Here is a 23,499-nt window from a genome sequence, read left to right as displayed (position 1 = left end):
TACCCCCCGGGCCTGGCCTGCTCACCGGCGGAGGAACCAAGAGATCCTGGGAAGGTGACAGCTTCGGCAGAGACCCAAGTCCCACGCCATACTGGGCTGGACAGTGCCCCCCAAAGATTCACGTCCACCTGGAATTATGTGTGAGACGTTATTTAGAAATAGAGTCTTCGTAGATGTAATTAGTTAGATGAGATCCTCCTGGATAAGGGTGGGCCCTAATCCAATGAGAGTGTCCTTATGAGAAAGCAGAGGCACACAGGGCGGAGGCCATGTGACACAGAGGCAGAGATCACAGAGATGCAGCCACACACCGAGGATCGCCGAGGTTTGCCGGCAGCCGCCAGAAGCTGGGAGAGGCAGGTGGGATTCTCCCCTTCATTCCTTTAACTCCCGTTTCACACACCAGGGCCGGTCCTGGACAACGAGAGGGTCGGATGATTTCTCACCGTGGACCAGGAAGGAAAGAGGAAAGGGAAAGGCTTCGAGACTGGAGGCTGCCCGACGACACCCCCGCCTTTCTCTCCCTTTCAGAACTCTGCTTCCGGAGGGAAGACATCATGAGGAAGAAGAGCACGTTCGTATGTTCTGCAAAAAAGATGGTCCTCAGCAGTAACTGAAGACACTGCACCACTTTGCTGTCCCTCCCGTGCCGCTACCCCGACCCCAGCAGATTGTCCCACGTGACAAAGGACAGCAAACTGTGTGCTGGGGGTTGGGGTGAAGTTCCCCCCTACCCCCGTAGGGACAAGATCGTCTTCCCTGAAGCCTGAAGGGCTCGGGGTTCGGCAGAAGCACCTCCGTCCCGTGAAGGTAGCCGAGAGACAGAACCTGCAGGTACGTCAGTGCCGGGGTGAGCAGGGCCAGGCAGAGGCAGGTCCTACCACCTGCCCCCTCATCACGGCAAGGTGGGCAGGACAGGATTCCTCAGGTTCCTGTGGACCCAGGGAGGCCACAGACATGGCTGGAGGACCAGCCCCGCCCCGCCGAAGCATCACCCACTGGCTGGTGAGCTGGGGGTGCTCTGGACAACGAGAGGGTCGGATGATTTCTCACCGTGGACCAGGAAGGAAAGAGGAAAGGGAAAGGCTTCGAGACTGGAGGCTGCCCGACGACACCCCCGCCTTTCTCTCCCTTTCAGAACTGGGCTTCCGGAGGGAAGACTTCATGAGGAAGAAGAGCACGTTCGTATGTTCTGCAAAGAGGATGGTCCTCAGCAGTAACTGAAGACACTGCACCACTTTGCTGTCCCTCCCGTGCCGCTACCCCGACCCCAGCAGATTGTCCCACGTGACAAAGGACAGCAAACTGTGTGCTGGGGGTTGGGGTGAAGTTCCCCCCTACCCCCGTAGGGACAAGATCGTCTTCCCTGAAGCCTGAAGGGCTCGGGGTTCGGCAGAAGCACCTCCGTCCCGTGAAGGTAGCCGAGAGACAGAACCTGCAGGTACGTCAGTGCCGGGGTGAGCAGGGCCAGGCAGAGGCAGGTCCTACCACCTGCCCCCTCATCACGGCAAGGTGGGCAGGACAGGATTCCTCAGGTTCCTGTGGACCCAGGGAGGCCACAGACATGGCTGGAGGACCAGCCCCGCCCCGCCGAAGCGTCACCCACTGGCTGGTGGGCTGGGAGTGCTCCTTCTCGTAGGAATGAGAGGGGTGGCTGAGCAGGGCAGGAGAGGACGATGCCTAAAGGAGAGGACGATGTCACCATGTGACACCAGAGAAGCCACCAAGAATCGGATGGGAACCTGCAACCCCACAGCCTGCAGCCAGCCGTGGGCACGCACCTCTCTGGGTGACGCCCTGCGGCCCGGCGCCCTCGGCAGTCTGCAGGCGTGGGTTCCTGGGACGGGAAGGGGACGGAGGGCTGCTGCATTTTTCTCCCCGGCAGCTGCGCCTGGGGCTTGGGAAGAGCCTGGACCAGATGGAGGCTGGGGGCTCCCAGCCGTGGGCACGCACCTCTCTGGGTGACGCCCTGCGGCCCGGCGCCCTCGGCAGTCTGCAGGCGTGGGTTCCTGGGACGGGAAGGGGACGGCGGGCTGCTGCATTTTTCTCCCCGGCAGCTGCGCCTGGGCATGGGAAGAGCCGGGACCAGATGGAGGCTGTGGGCTCACAAATGAATGGGCTCAGATGTTTAACTAACATCTGAGAGAGAGACGAAGCTTTAAACCAGATGCTGTTAGAGGGAAATGCCTGACGGAACTGTTTGCTGGGTTAAAGGGAGTGAAATTTAGTTTTCTTGTTGCCAAGCAGGAACGAGGGCCTGTCAGAGAAATGTATGGGCAGAGATGAGAACAGAATCACACGTCTGCACACAGCGGATTGAGAGCTGGCATCTCACACCTGCTCTAAGACAGACAGATTGACAGCCACGTGCTGAGCATGGAACTCAAAGAAAAGGACAGCAACCGTCACAGGATAAAGAAAGAAGGAGTTAATAAAGAAGCAAACACGAAGGACCAGACCTCCCCAAGCCCCAGGAAAACTCATCCTAGATCTGAAAATGAGACCAAGAACTAGCAGTTTGAAAACAATAGCAAGACAAGCAAACGTCTGGCGAGATTAATCAAGAAAAAGAGAAACCACAAATACACGTTAGGAATGAGAACATAAGTTCTCACTGCAAATAGGAAGACGGAAAGTTAGATATTAGAGAGCTGTAGGTATCATTTCATGCCGGTAACTTGAAATTCTAGAACAATGTTTTGAGAAACATGGTCTCCTGATGCTAGGTTCATCTAGTAAGTGTTTAAAGTGGACAAACATACACACATATAGCCTTAGAGATTTATCACCATGATCTGCATCGCAACCTGTTTCAAAGAGAGTCTTGCTGAGATTAAATATGTGCTTATAACCCCCTGCTTCCTGAATATATGCGGGAAAAGGAAGGGAACGTGTGGGACGTGTGGACCAGGCCATGGAAGAGTTTTGGTGGCCTTGATCCTGGCTCTCACCTGGATGCTATTTATTTATTTAGTTATTTATATTTACTTTTTAAAGTTTTTTTGACGTGGACCATTTTAAAAGTCTTTATTGAATTTGTTACAATATTGCTTCTGCTTTATGTTTTGGTCTTTTGGCCGCGAGGCATGTAGGATCTTAGCTCCCTGACCAGGGATTGAACCCGCACCCCCTGCATTGGAAGATGAAGTCTTAACCACTGGACCACCAGGGAAGCCCCGTATAATTTAATCAGACACTTGATTTTGGAGCAAAGGCAACAGCTTGGTCACCCACGGCAGCCAGGAGCCAAGTGGTCCATCCCCAGCCCTGCTGCAAAAGAGGAGCACAGAAAACCAAACGTAAGGCATGGCCTCAATGAGAACAATGGAAAAGAAAACCATCTCTTCAATAAAACCAGTTTTGACATCCCTCTATCCAAACAAGCTGCCCTTTCACAGGCGGCCCCTTCTCCTCTGCCAAGGTCCAAAAGCCATTTCCCACTCTTCTTCAATTTCCCAAGTTGAAATTCTACCTTGTCTTCCAAGATTTAATTGGAGTGAAAATCAATTCATAAAGCTTCCCAGATCCACCATCTCCCCAGATCTGAACTCCCTCCCCCGGGTGCCCCAGCATCTCCACGATGCCTCCTGAAGAATCCTTTCCAGGGGTTCTGGGAAGGATGGCCTGGCCCTTCCTTAGGGCAGAGGTTCTGTCTCGCTATTTCTGAATCTTTTGTCCTGCCTTCCTACTTAAGTGTGCTGAGTCCAGTTGCATGGTATCCATGAGAACAATGGAAAAGAAAACCATCTCTTCAATAAAACCAGTTTTGACATCCCTCTATCCAAACAAGCTGCCCTTTCACAGGCGGCCCCTTCTCCTCTGCCAAGGTCCAAAAGCCATTTCCCACTCTCCTTCAATTCCCCAAGTTGAAATTCTACCTCGTCTTCCAAGATTTAATTGGAGTGAAAATCAATTCATAAAGCTTCCCAGATCCACCATCTCCCCAGATCTGAACTCCCTCCCCCGGGTGCCCCAGCATCTCCACGATGCCTCCTGAAGAATCCTTTCCAGGGGTTCTGGGAAGGATGGCCTGGCCCTTCCTTAGGGCAGAGGTTCTGTCTCGCTATTTCTGAATCTTTTGTCCTGCCTTCCTACTTAGGTGTGCTGAGTCCAGTTACATGGTATCCACCTCAAGCCATTTTCTACCTGTTCTAGAGAACATGTGTTTGCCTACATAACTAACAAGAAGGACAGGCCCAATTCTGTGGGGCTCCCTAAAGATGCCAATATCTTTACAGAGTAAAGAAAAGCCCCCTTGTCAGTGCAGACTCTGGACAGAGCAGTCTACGTGGTGTGGCAGACAAGGCCTTGGGATGCCTGACCCAGACTCAGATTTGCTGCTAACTTGTGGACATGACCACATGCAAATCATTTACTTGTGGGCTGTCTCACCTTTCTGTACTGAGATATGAGGAACTTTGGGGTACACTAAATGCTAAGGTCCCTTCAAACCCCCCAAATTCTATGTGGACTCTATCTATTGATGTATCTATTGATCTGTTTCTCTATCTGTAGATCATACATGCTTTATGTTAGTTTCAAACTGCGTGTTTCCCCCTCCAGACATCTGTAACCAGCTGATAACCTTTCCGAGGCTCCCAGAACATTCCAAGATGAGTGCCCACAGCCGATGGGCCTGTGGACACTCTGGGATGTTCCCAAGCAAACAGGCCTTGCCCATTTCTGAAAGTGTGGTTGACAAGGACGGGCCAGGAGAACAAGTTAGGGTCAGAGTTGGTCTGAATAACTTTGGATCACGTAAAGATGAACCCCAGCAAAAAAGGCCATTAAAAATGTAAACAAAGTACCAGAACATTCCAAAGGCTTGAGGAATCCATCTGTGCATGTGCTTTTCACTAATTTGAGGTGGAATGAGGGAAAGCCAAAGCTACCTTAGCAGAAAACCATAGAGAGTCACTATTTCAGAATAGTTTATATTAAAGTAAGGCATTTGACCACAGAATGATCTCACATATCTGCTTCAAGTCACCTAATAAAATACTGAAATCACTGTAATTTCCCATTCAGGTGCCTAACTAAACAGAAACTTTTCAGGGCAGACCCTTGCTTTCATGTGGAGGAGTCTATCCATTCCAAGGGACTGGCAGGGCAGACTTGTTCATCCATCAAATGAGGAGGGAGAACCAGGTTGTCTTAAAAAATCTTTTTCTGGTCCTAAAGTTCTTTGGGTTTTATAAACCTACATTAGCTTCTCTCAAACAATTCTTATAGCATAAGAAAGTTTATCCTAACAGGTCTGGTTTTGAACCCCAACCCTCCCATTTACCAGCGGTGCAAGTGGAGGTAAGTGAGCTATGCTTCCTTGTCCTCAGCCTTCTATTCTATGAAACGGGTACAAACAAACCCAGTGCTTAAGGTCGAACACTGCAGACGGGCTTCCAGTAGCAGAGAGCTAAAGGACTGAGTGTATGCAAGTAACCTTTCAAATGGTAAAAAGAGAGAGAGAGAGAGAGAGAGAGCGCACAATAACAGCAAATGAGTGAAATATTAGCAGGTAAGTCTGGGAATACAGGTGTTCTTTATACAATAATTTTTGGTAACTTTTCTGTACTTTTGAAATTGTTTCAAAAAAGAAAACAATCGTAAAAGGCAAGGCCTTTCCCTGTGCATGTCGGGGAGATGACGTGGGGCAGATAGGATGAGGGAGAGGGAACTGGTGTCCATGTCAGGTGGTGGAGGCGGGGGCATGGTGGGGGGAAGAGAGGAGAGGTGAGAATTAGTGACCCGATGAGGAGAATAAAGGGAACTGGTCGTCATGTGCTCCGCCAAGGGAGAGGCCACAACAGTGAGAGGCCCGCGTACAGCGCAAAAAAAAAAAAAAAAAAAAAAAAAAAAAGAATCGTTCTGCTAATCTGTGTCAGGGATTCTATCATCCTTATGACCCGGCACTCTCTCTTCTTCTTATTTAAAGGTCTTCCATCTTGGAATTCTGAACCATTTGGATGATAAACAAGAACTCCATGTTCTCAAGTGGAGGGAGGTGGACCCTCCCGGTTTCCGTTACTGATGTGGATCAAGCCGTAGCCAGAAGCCCAGGAGCTACATGAGGGGCACAAGACAACAGGCAATGCCACGAAATGGGCAGGTCCATCAGGGAGTCTAAGTGCAAACAAAGGCCAGGCTGCCGTTGTTCACTAACTCTGCACCAGATGCAGATGGACGGGTGGGAGAAAGGGCGATTTGAGCAGGAGCACCTGTTCCTGTCCCCAGGGACCTGTCAACTGCTCCCTTTGTTCCCAAGTGGCCACCTGCCGTGGATCAGTGTTTGGCCGTGGTGTCAGAAGGAAGTTGTGCTCAATGCAGACTGATGTTAATTATTTTTCTCTTTCAGCTCTAAAGAGCATCTTAGCGTCCAGCTGCCTCAGTGAAATGGAGTTGAGGTCATAGAGGGTGAGGGGAGATGCCCGGACAGCAGGGTAGTGAGAACAGGGCTGAGGATGGAATCACCAGGGGCTGGAGGGCTGACGTCAGTCCAGTTAGAAGAAAGACACCCAGGGGCATCTCCAGGAGACACAAGAACATGATCCTGCCAGAGGGCGGGGTTCAGAACCACCAGGAAGGTCCCTGGCCTGGAGGCCCGCTCCCTGCCCACACCAGCTGCCTCCAGCAGCTCTTGCAAGACTCTCAGAATGACACCATCACTCAAAATTCTGTCCAAGAGCCGCTGATCAGCTGTGATCAGTCAACTACAGCCATTCTCTGGCAAGCCGCTCTAATTGATTTGCAAAGGATTTTCCCCTAAATGGCCCTTGGATCAGGTAAATGGACAAAACTGGCTGTGAAGAGAAACAACAGTTCCCATTTATGCTCTGGGCCACATGCCTTGGTATTTCTCTGGCCTTATGACCCCATCTGTGATTTTCAAACTAGAAACAAGTATTTTTAATGCTTCTAAGAAAGAATAAATGTCTGAGGATAGCCAAGAACATCTCAAAGCTGAGGAACGATAAGGGAGGTTTACTCACCAACTATTAATAGCTCCTTTGGAAACAACTGTAATGAAAAGAGTACTCTTGGCACAGGAAAAGAAGCCATTCCAAAAATATATGGGAATTTAACACATGATAAAAGTGGTATCTCAATGCAGTGGGAAAAGGATGATTTAATTAATGGATTGTGTTGGCATTATCAATTACCTTTCTGGAGTAAAATAAACTTAGATCCTTTCCTCATAACATAAACAGAAATGAACCTTAGATGGATTAAAAATCCAGAGGTCAAAGAAAGAAAATTAAAATTAAATATTAGAAGAAAATTTAGGCGACTATTTATTTTGGAGCAAAGGCAACCTCCTTAAATAAGACAAGAAACTCAAAACTATACAGAAAAAATGGACATATTTGACTCTATAAAATTAAAATTTTGGAAAACATAACACAAAATCAAAAGGCCAATATTAGGCTTAGAAAAATACTTGTAGTACACCTGTAAGCATAAGTTTAATATCATTTAACATCACAAAAACACCTACAAATTGACTTTTTAAAGACAACCCTAAAGGAAAATAGTCAAAAGGCATAAACAGGCAATGCACAGAGGAGGAAATTCAAATGGGCAAAGCAAAAGAGCGTGCATGATAACCAGGAGTCAGGGAAATACAAATCAAAACCACCCCGAGTTATTATTTCTCATTTTTGCCAGCTCTATGCATTGCAAATATTTCCCCCCAGGCTGTAGTTTGATGAAGTCTGATTTATTCTTTTTAAAAAAATCTTATGGGGCTTCCCTGGTGGCGCAGTGGTTGAGAGTCCGCCTGCCAATGCAGGGGACATGGTTTTGTGCCCCGGTCCGGGAGGGTCCCACATGCTGTGGAGCGGCTGGGCCTGTGGGCTATGGCCGCTAAGCCTGTGCGTCCGGAGCCTGTGCTCCGCAATGGGAGAGGCCACAACAGTGAGAGGCCCGCGTACCGCCAAAAAAAAAAACAAAAAAAAACATCTTATGGTTAGTATTTTTTGCATCCTCTCTAAGAAATATTTGCTTACTCCAAACGTCATGAGAATATTCTTGTATGATATAGTTTTAGCTTTACAGTTTTAGGTTTGGGACTAGGTCTATGATCCATCTCGAAATAATCTTTGTGTATGTTATGAGGTAGAGGTTGAGGTTGATTTATTTCCATTGTTTATCCAGTTGTTCCAGCCCTAGTTGTTGGAAAGTCTTTCCTTTTCCCCCACTGAATTACCTTCCTAGCTTGGTTAAACATCAACTAATTGTATATTTATAACAGCTGCTTTAAAGTCCTTGTCCGCTCATTTCAACATTAGTTCATCTTGGGGTCTGTTTCTACTTGATTTTTTTAATTTTTTGAGTATGAGTCACACTTTCCTGCTTCTTTGCAAGTCTAGTTATTTTTGCTTATATGCTGGAAAGAATGAAAATACATTGTAGGCAATCTGGATTAGGTTATCTTCCTTTAAAGAGTGTTAAGGTTTTTTTTTTTTTTTTTTTTTTTTCTGGCAGGTAGTTAAATTACTGGCAGATTCTTTTGGTCCTATCAGGCTTGATTTATCATTTGTGGGGTAGGTCTATTTCTGTCTTGAACATAGTCCTAGGATACAGTTCTCCTAAGGCCTGGCCTTTCTGGGGTCACACCTGAATGCAAAGTCTTGCCACACTGGCTGGGCTGAAAGTCCAACTAACGCTCCCCAGCATGATACCTCCAGTATCATGTTAGGTTCTCAGCCCTGCATCAGGCAATCTCTGCTAGGCCCTCACAGAGTCTTACCCTGCACCCGTATAGCCCAGCCCTCAGACAAGGTGCAATAGACTGAATATCTGTGCCCTCTCCAAATTCATATGTTGAAACCTATCCCCCCAATGTGATAGTATTTGGAGGTAGGTCTTTAAAAGGTAACTAGGGATAAACAACAAGGTCCTACTGTATAGCACAAAGAACTATATTCAATACCCTATGATAAACCATAATGGAAAAGAATATAAAAAAAGAATATATATGTATAACTGAATCATTTTGCTGTACAGCAGAAATTAACACAACACTGTAAATCAACTATACTTCAATTACAAAAATAAAAATAATAAAATAAAAGGTAATTAGGTCATGAGGGTAGAGCCCTCTTGAATGAGATTAGTGCCCTTACAAACAAGATCCCCAAGAGCTCCCTTGTCCCTTGCCATGTGAGGATATAGTGAGATGACAGCCATCTGTGAACCAGAAAGCAGGCCCTCACCAGACACCAAAGCTGCCAGAAACTTGATCTTGGACTTCCAGCCTCTGAAAGTGTGAGGAGTAAATACACTGTCTATTGTATTTTGTTTTAGCCACCCAAATGGACTAAGACACAAGGATCTGCAGTGAATGTCCATGCAGACCTCTGGAACCACCTGCTCTGTGCAGATTCCTCTTCTCTGGGACTCTGATTTGCATATTTCAGCCACTCCGGCATCACAGAAGTCTCAGCAAGAACACCATTCTGCTTGGGACCCACTCCCCAAACCATGCACAAAAATGCCCCCAAGTCAGAAAGCCAAGACGATCATGGTGGCTTCTGCTCATGTGTTCTCTGCTCTCAAAATTACAGTCCTGTGTTGCCTGTTGTCCAATGCCTGCAGACATCTGCCTCTTCTATTTGTCCAGCTTTACGCAGTGGAAAGTCAAGCCTCACCCCAGTTATTCTCTTGTGACTGGAGCAAAAGTCCTAAGGCTTTTATGCAGCTTTGAGCTGAAGTTATCTCAGAGCTAAGCTGGGTTAGGACCACATCAACCCAAGCCTCTTGTAGGTTATACGCCTCTTAAGAACAATATGACCCTATCACTCAGCCTGTCATTCTGCATTTTGGGAATGTTCAACAAGGCAGGGCCCAACACATTGGGGATGCCCCTTGCTAACCTGGGCTCCACCTGCATGAACTATTCCAACCTCTTTCAAAACCAATTCCTCTCCATCCTGAATCAAGAAAGGATTTGCTGGTGAATTAGACCATAGTTATCATACAGACTTCAGGACTCTGTTCGATTTTATGGGTAATATTATTTGTGCAGTAAACAGTCATATGAAAGTGACCATAAATGGTTGACTTAAAAAAAAAAAAACAAGATTGTTCTTCACCCCCATCTGAATACACTTCCTCTTTCGACCTTGGAGTCATATGTTGATTGGCAAAGTTGACAGACATAATCTCTTAGACTTTGGCACTGTGTAGACAGGACAATTATGCAATGTCCCTCAGCCTAACATTTGCATGTGTCCCCTTCTTTGTGAACCTGAACCAACTCTGAGCATCCAGAATGCATTTAGTCAACGGTCCCAGCCAAGCAGCCGAGAGCAGGAACCTAAAACGATGAACTCTTGGTGGCCAAAATGCTCAGTGTCAGAGATGCAGCTTCCACAACTAAATTAACTAAAGATGGTCTCCTGCATTCTTGTTCTAGCTCTCACCATTTTTCAACAGGTCTTTAGAATTTTCTCTGCATCTAGGATTCTGTATCAGACTATCATTTGAATGACAGGTCTAGTCTCTGCATCTCCCATAAGCAATCCATTCACTCAAATAAAGTCCTTCACCCATCAGTGGGCTGCACCCCACAAGCCTGCAAGCTTTGTATTGGGTCGGCAAAAAGTTCATTTGGGTTTTTCTGTAAGATGTTATGGGAAACCCGAACGAACTTTTTGGCCAACCCAATAGTTGCCCAGCCTCAAGACTGAAGAAAGAGTCTGGAGACAGCACAGAGACATCAGTGCTTCACTGGATAGGGGATCTTACACAAAGGGTCCTGGAGTGACACCCCACCATGTATGGCAGATGGCAGGCAGGACATGGCAGTAGCCTTGGCTACTCAGGGGAGAAGAAGGCTAACGTTTATTGGGGGAATTCACATCAGGTGGGCTCATGAGTTACCAGGGACTATTGAAGCCCTAGAATGAAGAGGACTGGGTAGTCACGTGAGGGAAGCAGGGACTAGTCAAGAAGAGGATGTACAGAGAGCAAGAGAAAGAGCCATCTTAAATGGCCTGATCATATACACCCACTGTGTCAATAGGTTTTCCCCTAAACTCCCACTTAGACTTTTTAACTAAATCTGTGTAGGAAGAGACAAGATCAATATAACATTACCTTTTTGCATATTATTGCAAAACACCCCACTTTCCAAACACATGATAAGAACATGAGTGTCTTAGTCACACAACCTGGAGAGCGCTAGACCGAGGTGCTTACCTGAGTCCACGACTGGCTCGAGGGTGTCCCAATCATCAGGATGGCACACAGATCCTGTCCGTACCATGTGCTGTCTGGGGGACCTTGGGCACTACCTCACTGTAGTGTCCTGACTGTGCAAATGTCTGCCTCCAAGGAGGGTCCTGAGTTTACTTAACCAAAGAAATAATATGTTTATTATGATAGTAGGAAGTCAGTAGATAATCATCATGATTTCTTACATGAAACGCCAGACAAATGAAGGGCAGTATGCACAGCAGAGTGATATCCACGTGGTATTTACCCAGTAAATATTCAGCGATAATGACGATGGAAATGAAAGCGCGAGAGCTGACTGCAACTGGGGGATAAGCTGCCCTGCCCTCAGTCTGTTTAGATTGTGCACAAAGGTGACGCAACGGCGCCGGGACCCACCAGGTGTTTAAGGAAAAGGGCTGCAGCTGCCTAATCCAGGGGTAGGGAGGGCAGCTTAGCGAACAGGTAGCACCCATCAGGGGGGGAGAAATGGGTCAAGGATCAGAAGACAGGGGTGAAATCCCAGAAACGGCTTCCTTCTTTCTCCTTCCTACACTGCTTCTCCTCTTATATCTTCAGCTCACCTCCATCCTTACAAATCTGGACCACTTTAAGAGTCAGAACAACCAGATAAGCTACTAACGCACCCGAATCCCATTCCCTTGGGTTACAGAAAACAAGTTCTGATAAACTATTCACACAATCCTGTCCGGCATAAAGCAACCTGTGACTTACTGTCATGCATTCATTAATTGTCATTTATTCAACAGATAGGTCCCAAGGGTCCTCTATGTGCCAAGCATTGTCTAGGAGCTGGGAACCCAGAGATGACCCGAAGAGGCAGACTCTCTGCTCTCATGGAGCTGACAATTTAGTTTAATGGATTAAATGACCATATCGCCTTATCCCTCATGAATGCAGATACAAGAACTCCTTAACAAAATATTTAACAAATTGAATCCAGTAATACGTTTTTAAAAACCATGGCCGGGGCTTCCCTGGTGGCGCACTGGTTGAGAATCTGCCGCTAATGCAGGGGACACGGGTTCGAGCCCTGGTCTGGAAGGATCCCACGTGCCGCGGAGCAACTAGGCCCGTGAGCCACAACTACTGAGCCTGCGCGTCTGGAGCCTGTGCTCCGCAACGGGAGAGGCCGCGACAGTGAGAGGCCGGCGTACCGCGATAAAGAGTGGCCCCCGGTTGCTGCAACTAGAGAAAGCCCTCGCACAGAAACGAAGACCCAACACAGCCAAAAATAAAAAATAAAAATAAAAATAATAATAATAAAAACACAATCATGGCCAAGTGTGTTTTATCCCAGGGGCACAAAGCTGATTTACCACTAAAAATCTTATTCAGTGTAACTCACCATATTAATACACTGAAAGAGAAAAATCATATGAGATTCTGCACCTATGCAGAATCTCCATTTAACAAACTGATCTGTTAAACCATTTAACAAATTGAGCGCTCATTCATGAGTAAAACTCTCCACAAAGTAGGAAAATATGAGAACATCTTTGACCTTTTTAAGATAAAAAGCATCTCTGAAAAACCTAAGGCTATCATCCCACCTAATGATAAAAAACAGAATGCTTTCTCCTAAGATCAGGAACAAGGCCAAGGTGCTCATCTTGACCATTAGCTCACACCATATACAAAAATTAACTCAAGATGGATCAGACCTAAATATAAGAGGTAAACCTGTAAAACTTCTAGGAGAAAATGTTTGTGATCTTGGGTTAGGCAAAGATTTCTTAGAATACAAAAGCACAAATCATAAATGAAAAATAATTGATAAAATAATTTCATCAAAATTAAAAACGTTTGCCCTTCAAAAGACACTACTAAAAAGTTTAAGGGACTTCCCTGGTGGTCAAGTCATTAAGATTCCGTACTTCCACTGCAGGGGGAATGGGTTCGATCCCTGGTCGGGAAACTAAGATCCTGTATGCTGCACGGTGTGGCCAAAAAAAAAAAAAAAAAAAAAAAAAAAAAATTTAAAAGCAAGGCCTGGACTGGGAGAAAATATTTGCAACACATATACCAATCAAGGACTTGTATCCAGATTATGTAAAGAATGCTTACAACCCTTTAACAAGAAGGCAACCTGAACTTTTAAAAAAATGGGCAAGTGACTTGAGCAGACATTTCGGCAAAGAAGAAATACAGGGAACAAGCCAATGAACAGATGCTCAGTATCATTAGTCACTAGGAAAATGCAAATTAAAACCACTATGAGATACCATCACACACCCACTAAAGTGGTTAAAATCAGAGAGACCAACAATACCAAATATTGACAGGGATGCAAAGTAACTGGGACTGGGGTCATTGCCGCTGGGAATGTGAGGGACAGCTTATTTGGAAAACATTTCAGTGGTCTCCTTAAAGATGCCCATGCTCTAAGACCCAGCAACCCTGCTCCTGGGTATTTACAAGAGAAATGGAAACACGTGTCCACACCGAGATTTGTCTGTGCAAGTTCATGGCAGCTTATTCAGAAGAGACAAAAACCTGTGGATGGATCGACAATGAAACACCTCCCAGCATCGAATGATTCATGCAGCAGTGTGGCCACGGGCAAGAAGGAAACCCAGCTGGTAGACCTCAGGGAGGGTAATTCAATTGTGATCATCGGGGGCCAAAGAACTTTTCTCAACGTTCTTGTTCTTGGGATTTCGTGATGAGCCTGCCCCTCGGAGTGGGGCTCCCTCCCCCTGACGCAGCAGTGGACCGCTGTTACTGGACACTTTCCAGCCTGGGCTGGGCTGGGCTGGGCTGGGGCACCAGGCAATGGGGAGAGGGGTTCTCTGTTGCTGGGTTTGGGCTTCAGTCCCCATGTCCCTGCATCTCAGGGTGGGGTTTTCTCATGGCCCTGCCCTTCCCAGTGGTAGGAGATCTCTGACGGCCTCTACCTCCCCACGAGGGGCAGAGGGTATCTGTTCCTCCAACCTCAATGAGTCTCCACCTGTGACCCGGGGGCTTTGTAGTTCTTCCCACGGTGGCTGCAGGCCTTTGTTCTGTCAGGAGAGGTTTGTGGGTTTCAAGGAAGCTTTCTCTGCCCTCCCTGCCTGCCCCCACCCTTCCTGTGAGCGCACGGGGAGGTCCCCGTGCTTTTGTGTTGTTCCTTGTGCTTTTCCGTAGTTTTAAAATTTCAATGATAAATATAAATAATATTTGTAAATAAATATAGACAAGAAATATTTATAAATAAGTGCATATGACGCCAGTTTACAGGCAAATTGGACGGAGTGGTGGGTAATGCGGGGACCCACCTCCTTCGATTCTGGGCGTCTGAGGTTGTGGGGGGCAGCCTTGCGGGACTGAGCCCTTCACCTGTGGGATCTGATGCCACCTCCGGGTAGGCAGTGTCAGAATTGAGTTCAGTCGTAGGACATCCAGCTGGTGTCACAGAGAATGCTCGGTTGGGGACAACTCCCACACATCTGGCGGCAGAAGCATCAGAGTGAAAAGTTGTGTGTGAACGTAAGGGAGAAGTAGGAAATGGGAGTTTTGCCAACACACCACCCACATCACATTTTCTGTCTGTAGCCATTTCCAGACCCTACCTTTGCAAGCTAAAGGTAAAGCTACAGGTAAAGTTATAAGCAGTAATTGCTTAGAAAGTTTAACAGGGCCAATTACATAAGACACCCACCAACCAGTGTCAGTATTTGCACGTAGCCTCATCCTCTTCACCCAGAACCTGTACCTACCTAAGGAACAGGCAAGGGCTATTTACTTGAGGTCTGGGCTCCGCTCCCTGGGAACTGACTGGCTGCCTCCAAGAAATATTTGGTGACTTGGACTAGCTCCTTGCTTCCTTATATTTCAATCCAGAGTCCAAGTCAAGCAAAGTCACCTCGTCCCCACGGCACACCACCTGAACTTCTGTTTCGACAGGCTCCCCAGACCCGGGGTCCCATCCACTGCACATCTGAACTTCAGCGAGGTGTTTCCCCGGCTGTGACATCTGGCATCTGCCATCCCCGCGGGGGCCCGCAGCCTCTGAGGGAGTCCCCTGGCACCGCCGAGCAGACCCACAACCGTCCCCCTCGAGTGAGCAGGGAAGGTGGCACCCAACGCCTGAGGGAGGGGCACCACGCTAAGATGCTAGCGGCCGTCAACGGGCAGATACTTTACAGGTGTGGGTGGATTTGGTGCCAACCTGAGTCAACTGCGTATACGTGCCCAGGAAGAGCTGACGCCACCTGGGCAGGCCGAGGAGTTCATAAAGTTAGTAAAGCAGATGAAAGGACGTGAGGTCCAGCTCTGCCCCCGTACATTTGCCCAGACTCACGTCACTGAATTCCTTCCCAAGGGGGCTGCTTCCCATGTTTCTCTTTGCCGTCTGTGTAAGTCAGGGTTCTCCAGAGAAACAGAAGCAACAGATCGCAGAGCTTCCTTCCTCCCCCCGCCTCTCTCTCTCTCTCTCTCTCTCTTCTCTCTCTCCATCATGCGAAGACACAGCGAGTAGGCAAGACAGCCTCACCAGGAACTTAACTGGTTGCCACCTTGACTTTGGACTTCCCGCCTTCAGGACTGTGAGGAATAAATTTCTGTCATTTAAACCGCCCAGTCCGTGGTATTTTTTGTTACAGTAGCCTGAGCAGACTAAGACAAATTAAAGAATTCCTATTCTTTAAATAGGTACTGAGCATATAGGGAGCAGACACAGAGTGAAAAAGCAAACTTTGAAATGCAAGGCTTCCTCCTTTCGCAATCCATCCGGGCGCCCCTGAGTTTGGCGAACACAGGCTCAGACGGGGGCTGTTTAACCTGGGGCCGTGGAAGGGACTCCACCGACTTTGCACTTGGGGCTCCCTCTGTACTTTTCTGGGGAGAACGTCTGTAGCTTATATTAGCTTCACAGAGGGGCCAAGGCCCACAGGTAATAAGAACCACTTCCCTGGAGGTTCTGGGCGATACAGATACATAAGCTTTTGCCAGACATGCACCTTTCCCTGCAAAGAAATGACAGTTTTTCACCTGGAGAGGGCTGATTCATGAAGTCCAGCATTCTCAACAGGGGGTGTATCTTCACCCCTGATTCAGAAAACAGACTGAGACACAGCGTTGATTCCTAGAAGACGATCAGTGAGCCTTCAGATGGGGGACACACGATGCCTCTGGGAGAGACTGGCTTAAAGCGTGAAGGGAACAGGAAAGGTACGATCCGGCTCCGACAGATGCTGTTGGAACCCTCGCCGGCAGCACAACCTACCCAAACACGCCCCGTGGTGGTGTCAGGTCCATGTGGCTGCTGAAAGGAGGGCTCCACCCCTGCTGCTCCTTCGATACAGGGTGACCTTATTAGAGGGACCACGTTCTGCTGATGTCTGGGGAGATGGTGCTGAAGCAGACAGGCCGGCCTGCACAAACCACTTACCCTGCAGAGCCCACCGGCGTCCAAAGGCTGAGGTCAGCCTGTGGAGCACGTGGCCCTTGCAAAGGCGGGGCAGCAAGGGAAGCAGGGGCCACTTCCCTGTCTCTGGATGGTTCTCAAAACAAGCTCTCTGCTGAGAGTTCTCGGAATCATATCACCATTTTAATGACTGTGACAAAAATTGTGGTCTTATTTCCACATCATCTGTAACGTCTATTCCTTCAAGAAATGCCATTCTCCGGCCAGTGCCCACAGGTTTTCAGAGGGTGTCCTCCCTCTGCCCTCAAACCACAGGGCTTCCAGCAAAATCTAATAAGGCAGAGAGGGGACAGAATTTGAAATTGTGACGACTGCTCCCGGGGCACTTTGAGAAAGGACTTCTCTGTCCTGTCTGACCCCTAACAAGAGGCTGGGGTCAGAAGTGACGTTATCACACATTGCTAAATCTCAGAGCTCCCCCGGGAAGCCACCCTGCATCTCTTCAGTGCCGTGTACTCTGCAGTAGATGGTTCCACTTCCCTTTTCAAATAGTCACAAAGAAAGCATTACACAACTCCTAAAGGACATAAAAGCAAGTGTCTGATAGGCCCAACAATGGACCAAGTATTCAGGCAATTTTTAAAGTTTTGCCCCTATTTTATTCACAAACTTCCTCTTTAAAAAAAAAAAAAGTGAATGAGCTTATAAATCCTAATATATACTATGGTAATGATACAACAGGATAAAGGGTCAAAAAACACGATTAAGGGACTACCCCGGTGGCACAGTGCTTAAGAATCTGCCTGCCAATGCAGGGGACATGGGTTCGAGCCCTGGTCTGGGAAGATCCCACATGCTGCGGAGCAACTAAGCCCGTGCGCCACAACTACTGAGGCTGCGCTCTACAGCCCAAGAGCCACAACTACTGAAGCCCGCGTGCCTAGAGCCCGTGCACCGAAACAAAGAGAAGCCACCGCCATGAGAAGCCTGCGCACTGCAACGAAGAGTAGCCCCCGCTCACCGCAACTAGAGAAAGCCCGCGTGCAGCAACGAAGACTCAACGCAGCCAAAGATAAATAAATTTATATTAAAAAAAATATGATTAAAAGTGGAAAGTACAGGCCATATAATGGTGGATACATGACATTACACGTTTATCCAAACCCATAGAATGTAAAACATCAAGAGTGAACCCTAATGTACACTGCGGACTCTGGGTGATGATGTGTCGATGCAGGTTCATCGGTTACCCTCCGGGCTCTGGTGGCGGATGTTGATAACGGGGGAGGCTATGCAGGTGTAGGTGCAGGGGTTATGGGAAATCCTTGGGCCAACCCCTCAGTTTATTGTAAACCTAAAACTGTTCTAAGAAAATAAGTCTATTAACAAAAATAAAAGTGCAAAGCAGGATTAACAAGTCATATGAGGAAGTGTGCCCCTGACTCTGGGCTTCCTGGCAGCCAAGATGAAGGGCAAATCACACAGCGGTTGCCGGAGACCCCAGCTTCACTTTGCTCAGAGTCACGAACAAGCGGTTCCGCGGGGCTCGTCCCTAAACCCCACAGGACAGAACCAGGCTCGGCGAAGCTACCTGTGTTCACGGGGCCCCAACGGCTTTGTGGAGAGGCCACTCGGAACACTCCTGCCCCGTGGGCCTCACCCTAACGAGGCAGGGCTATGGTCACGGGGGGCCGGACTGGGTATCAGAATTGGGCCCTGAATCCAGACGTTTTCACTAAACTGGAAGAGCGTTTGGGTCAATACTCGTCCTCTCTGGCCCTCAGTCCCCAGTAAAAGGGCCCTTTAAGATCAAGGCCTAAGCGGCGGACGGCCCCCACGTAAAATCAAGCCGCAAACAATGGGAGAAGCCCCCGCAGAGCTTCCAGAAGGGCCTTTGGTGCTGGCCTGGGACTGAGCCAGTCTGCGCTCACCGAGCTGGTGTAAGACCAAGCAGCACTCCCCTCCCCGATCCCCGTGGGTTGTTCTGTGAGCACGAAGTGAGGAAAGGTCCCGTGGATTTTGCCTAGGCTGAGAGACAAACCGCTGCGAAATTAAAATTTAGGGTCATCGTGTGAGACTCGGCAAGCTGCACAGTCCACAGCGTTACTTTCCAAACAGAAAAGCAAGAGTCAGCATGACGTGAATCATGACGGGGAGAGACCAGGGCGCTGGCAGCGAATGGCGGATGAGGGTCAGGAAAACTCCTGGTGGTGGGGTTGCCCAGCTGGGAGCTTAGGGACGAGCAGGAGCATCCCAGGAAGACGGAGGTGGAGGGACTTCCAAGTGGAAGGCAGGGTGACTTGCGGGGCCAGGAGGCAGGAGACAGACGGTCCATGAGAGGTACTGTAAGAGCCCAGAGGCTGGAAGGAAGAACTAGCCAGGAAAGGCGCAACAAAGAGCCAAAACTAGGAGGCGAGCAGGGCCAGAATCCCAAAGAAAGTGGAGCTGGCCAGAGAGGCAGTGACAGCCCTGAAGTCAGGAAGGGCCGGGCTTACCCAGGTCATCAGAGAAAGGTGAATGGACCACATAAGGGCAGCGCCGGCCCAAGGAACGCTGGCTTCTCCTGAGATGCCACCTGCAAGGGAGCGCCATGCACAAGGTCCGGGAGACGCTGCGTGCTTTGGACACCTGCAGATATGGAGAGGCTGCAGGAAAGGACGCTGGCCACGTGGCCCAAACCGGCATGTCCTAAACCTGTTTGTGTTAACACTCAGGAGCACCTATTAACATCTGGCAGGATGCTAGTTTTTTAGGTGGTGGTTGGGGATAGTGGAGAAAGGAATGAAAAGGCCCAGGACACAGGTGCTCAATAAACTCTAATTACGTCTTGCTTAAGAGCATAAAGATCGGAGGAGACTGTGTATAATAATCGCTAAGGACGCTTGTCAGGAGGATGCTAAGCAGAATTCTGAACCCGTAGGAAACATAAACAGATCTGTTTCAACTGAATTTGTACAAAGGTCTAATCCAAGAGTAGAAAGTAGATTTTGTGTGATGCAATGCAGCGAACCAAGAGGAGGACTAGATTAAGGAAGATAAGGCCAGTCTGGCTGCAATCACTCTTGTCCCTCTTGGTACAGGACACGAGTTCTGGTACCCAAGTCACATGACCGTCCGTGGCTAACAGGGCCGAGGTTTTCTACTGTCTTCTCTGCAGCGGGTCACACACAGCAGCCCGCTTGTTTTAACCAGGTTAGGAAACAGCTCGCTCCAGGTAGAAGCTGGAGTTGATCTAAACCATGAAAATCTAGCAGAACCCTCGGCTGGAAAGGAGAGGGAGAGACACTTCACAGCACAGACTTGACCACAGAGCTGCTTGTGGCTTGTCTATGCTGGGGCCAAGACCATCCAGCGAGGAGATCATGGTCCTGTAACGTGAGACAATGGCCTCCCCAGGAACCGCAAGGCAGAGTCCATGGTGTCAAGTAGCCTGAAGTGGCGGCTGGCCCCGTACTTTCCTTGCTGTGCCAACACCCGAATAACCTAAGAAAGAAAAGATACAGCAGAGCACTTCCGGCCGGAGCAGCATTTATCGCTTGCACGTGATCCTCTGCTCAGAGCATTTCCCTTTCCGCCAAAGCATCTCTTTGGCGCCTTTGGGGAGGGCTCTGACGTTCTGCAGTACGAAGGGGCAGCTGCTGGGCACATCCACGCATCACGTTTTAAGCAGAAGTCTGTCCGTTTGGCGCCGCTGTCCACCAGCTTGGAGTGAGGGGGTGAGTCAGCTGGCCCCTTGCTCTGTACCCCAAACTGGGATTTCATGCACGGCATGTGGAGGATCAAAGTTTCCCTGTTGGATGAGCAAAGCATTCCACAGTTTTCAGTAATAATGAAAATAATGAGGATGACGATGATGATGATAATTAAACTGAGCTCCATGTCCAGGCACTGGGCTAAGAGTTGTTTCTATTTTTTGGCTTTTTAAAATGTGCATCAACCTCATTCATTCTCTTAGAGCCCAATGAAGTATGTGCTGTTACATATATGTGTACATGCCCTAGTGTGTGTCTATGTATACATGTGTTACCTATGCACACATCTCCCAGCCCTGTTCACTGAAAGGGCAAAGAAGCAAAGACACCCCAGGAGCAATGAGCACACCCAGAGCCCAGATCTTGGTCTCTAAAAGGAAGCAGCACCCCTCAGAGAGATGGCTGACCCTGGAGCTGAGGCAGGGTGGGTACAAGGTGACGCCGAAATATTTTGTGATGCCAGGAAGGGAGTCAGTGCTAAGAAAATGCAGGGCATGACATGTCACAGGACATGGAGCAGATGGATGGGGCTCCCACTGGCCAAATCTGGGACATTTTGAGCATCAAATTCATTAAGGACGATAATAAGTTACAGACCTCTGGAAATAGGAATCCATGCATCTGTGCCATTAACAGGAATATACATAGGAAAAGGAAAGTCTCCTCAGAGCCAGGATGCCGAGGGCCAACTGGTCACCGGAGGGAGCACTGGAGGTGGGGCTCATCATTTTGCAGCCACCAGAGTAAAGATGTGCTAGGACAAGAATCACCCACGAGGGCTTCCCTGGTGCTGCAGTGGTTAAGAATCTGCCTGCCAACGCAGGGGACACGGGTTCGAGCCCCGGTCCGGGAAGTTCCCACATGCTGCGGAGCAACTAAGCCCGTGCGCCACAACTACTGAGCCTGCGCTCTAGAGCCCGTGAGCCACAACTACTGAGCCCGCGTGCCACAACTACTGAGCCCACACGCCTAGAGCCCGTGCTCTGCAACAAGAGAAGCTACTGCAGTGAGAAGCCCGTGCACCACAGCCAAGAGTAGGCCCTGCTCACCACAACTAGAGAAAGCCCGCGCGCAGCAACAAAGACCCAGTGTAGCCAAAAATAAATTAACTAACTAAAGAAAAAATCACCCACGAGCCTAAGTCTAGGGGAAAATGTTGACACGGAGCACCCCTGGGGCAATCAGAGCATAAGCTCAGGTGCAGACACGCTGAGTGTGGGAGGCCCAGTGCCCCCCTGTGGGGTGCTGGGGAGAGACAGGAATCACACAGGCACATTTAGGGGCCCTAGCTGGTTAGGAGCAGTTGAAACCACGTGACTGGTCACCTACCCAGGAAGCTTATGAGCACTAGAGGCTAGAGCCCCGGGGAATATCAGCAGGTGGTGGGTGGGCAGAGAGGCCAATGAAAGAGCCTGACACTGAGGTGGCAGAGAGGTAGGTGAGCCCAGACTCGTCCATCAAAGCCGAGAGGAGGGAGTCGAGGCAGGCACTCGCCTGAGAAGTAAATGGCAAGCAAGGCCATAGATGCAATAGGACGAACTGTCAAAAACTCCAGCAACGCTCACAAAACTTGCATATGAAAGTTCATGGTTGCATTGTCCAGAGTAGCCAAAAAGTGGAACTTACCCAATGCTCCTCAATGGATGAATGGATAAAAATGTGGTGTACCCATAAAATGGAATATTATTCAGTAATAAAAGGGAATGAAGTGCTGACACAAACTACAACACAGATGAATCTTGAAAACACTGTGCTAATTAAGAGCAGTCAGGCACAAAGGACTACATAGTGTATGATTCCACATCTATGAAATGTCCAGGATAGGCAAATCCACAGAGGCTGAAAGTAGTGTTTGCCTAGAGCTGTGGGGAGATGAGCGAATGCTAATGGGTACAACAGGGTTTGTTTTGGGAATGATGATTACATTCTAAAATTGTGTTCATTGCTGAACAACTCTGTGAATATACCAACTCACTGAACTGTACACTTCAAATGGGTGAATTATATGGTACAGAATTATACCTCACTAAGCCTGATGTGTGTGTGTGTGTGTGTGTGTGTATATATATATATGTATGTATGTATGCCTAGCAATGAAAAGAAGAAAGTGTAATGGCGCAGGACCCTATGGGGCCTTCCTGGGACAGACACCCACCCTCCCCTTGTCCTCCACCTGCCTCTTGTCTGGAAGAACTTTAGCCAAAGAATAAATTTAATCAGAGAAATGAGAAAATTCAGGAACAGAGGAAAATAGTCAAATAAGACAAAATAATAATAGGTTAACCATTAAACAAAATCAAGGAACTTTAGTTCCTCCTTAAGGGCTATGGATAATATTCTGATCCATATCCTTTGAGCTGCTTTGCAGATATTGAAACCCCGACCAGGAGGAAGAAGTTAACTACATGATGACTAGACTGTAGCCATGAGACATAAGCTGCTCCATCTTGCACAATTCCAAGAACTGGCCTCAAGGAAATGGGAACAAACTGACCCTGGAGTCGAAGATTAACTGTACTCAAAAGAATCAAGATGACACTGATCAGACCTCCGCGTGAGCAATTTCAAGACTACTGTCAGAGCTGACTGTGCTGTTCTGCATATGGCCCCTCAACCCCGCCTGTGAACCCCTGAAACTCCCCTTTAAAAGCTCTTGCCCCCAGTCGACAAGGGGGAATTGGTTCTTTGGGACATAAGTCCACCTTCTCTGCAGGATTGCCAGCTTCCTCAATAAAGCTAATCTTTCCTTTTACCCAACATTTGTCTCTCAACATTGGATTCTTAAAAGATGAGTGACCAAACCTCAGTTTGGTAACAGAAGGAATCAGGGTGGCTGTTCAAGGCAGTGGTTCTCAAACATTACTGGGCACCAGAAGCACCTGGAGAACTTGTTAAACCGTGTCAGGCCCCAGCACAAGAGGTTCTGATTCAGTCGGTGTGGCGGGGGCCTGAGAATGTGCATTTCTAACCCATTCCCAGATGTTGCTGAAGATCCTGACCAGGGAACCACACTTTGAGAACCAGTAAAACCATGGGAAGTGATGGCATTTGTTCACTGCTATTGTTCTAAAACTGAGATGTAATTCACTTATCATAAAATTCACCCTTTTTTTTTTTTTTTTTTTTTTGCTGTACGCGGGCCTCTCGCTGCTGTGGCCTCTCCCG

Source organism: Physeter macrocephalus, chromosome 14 (genome assembly GCF_002837175.3).
Source record: "Physeter macrocephalus isolate SW-GA chromosome 14, ASM283717v5, whole genome shotgun sequence".
Classification (NCBI taxonomy): Eukaryota; Metazoa; Chordata; class Mammalia; order Artiodactyla; family Physeteridae; genus Physeter; species Physeter macrocephalus.
This window is presented reverse-complemented; position numbering follows the sequence as displayed.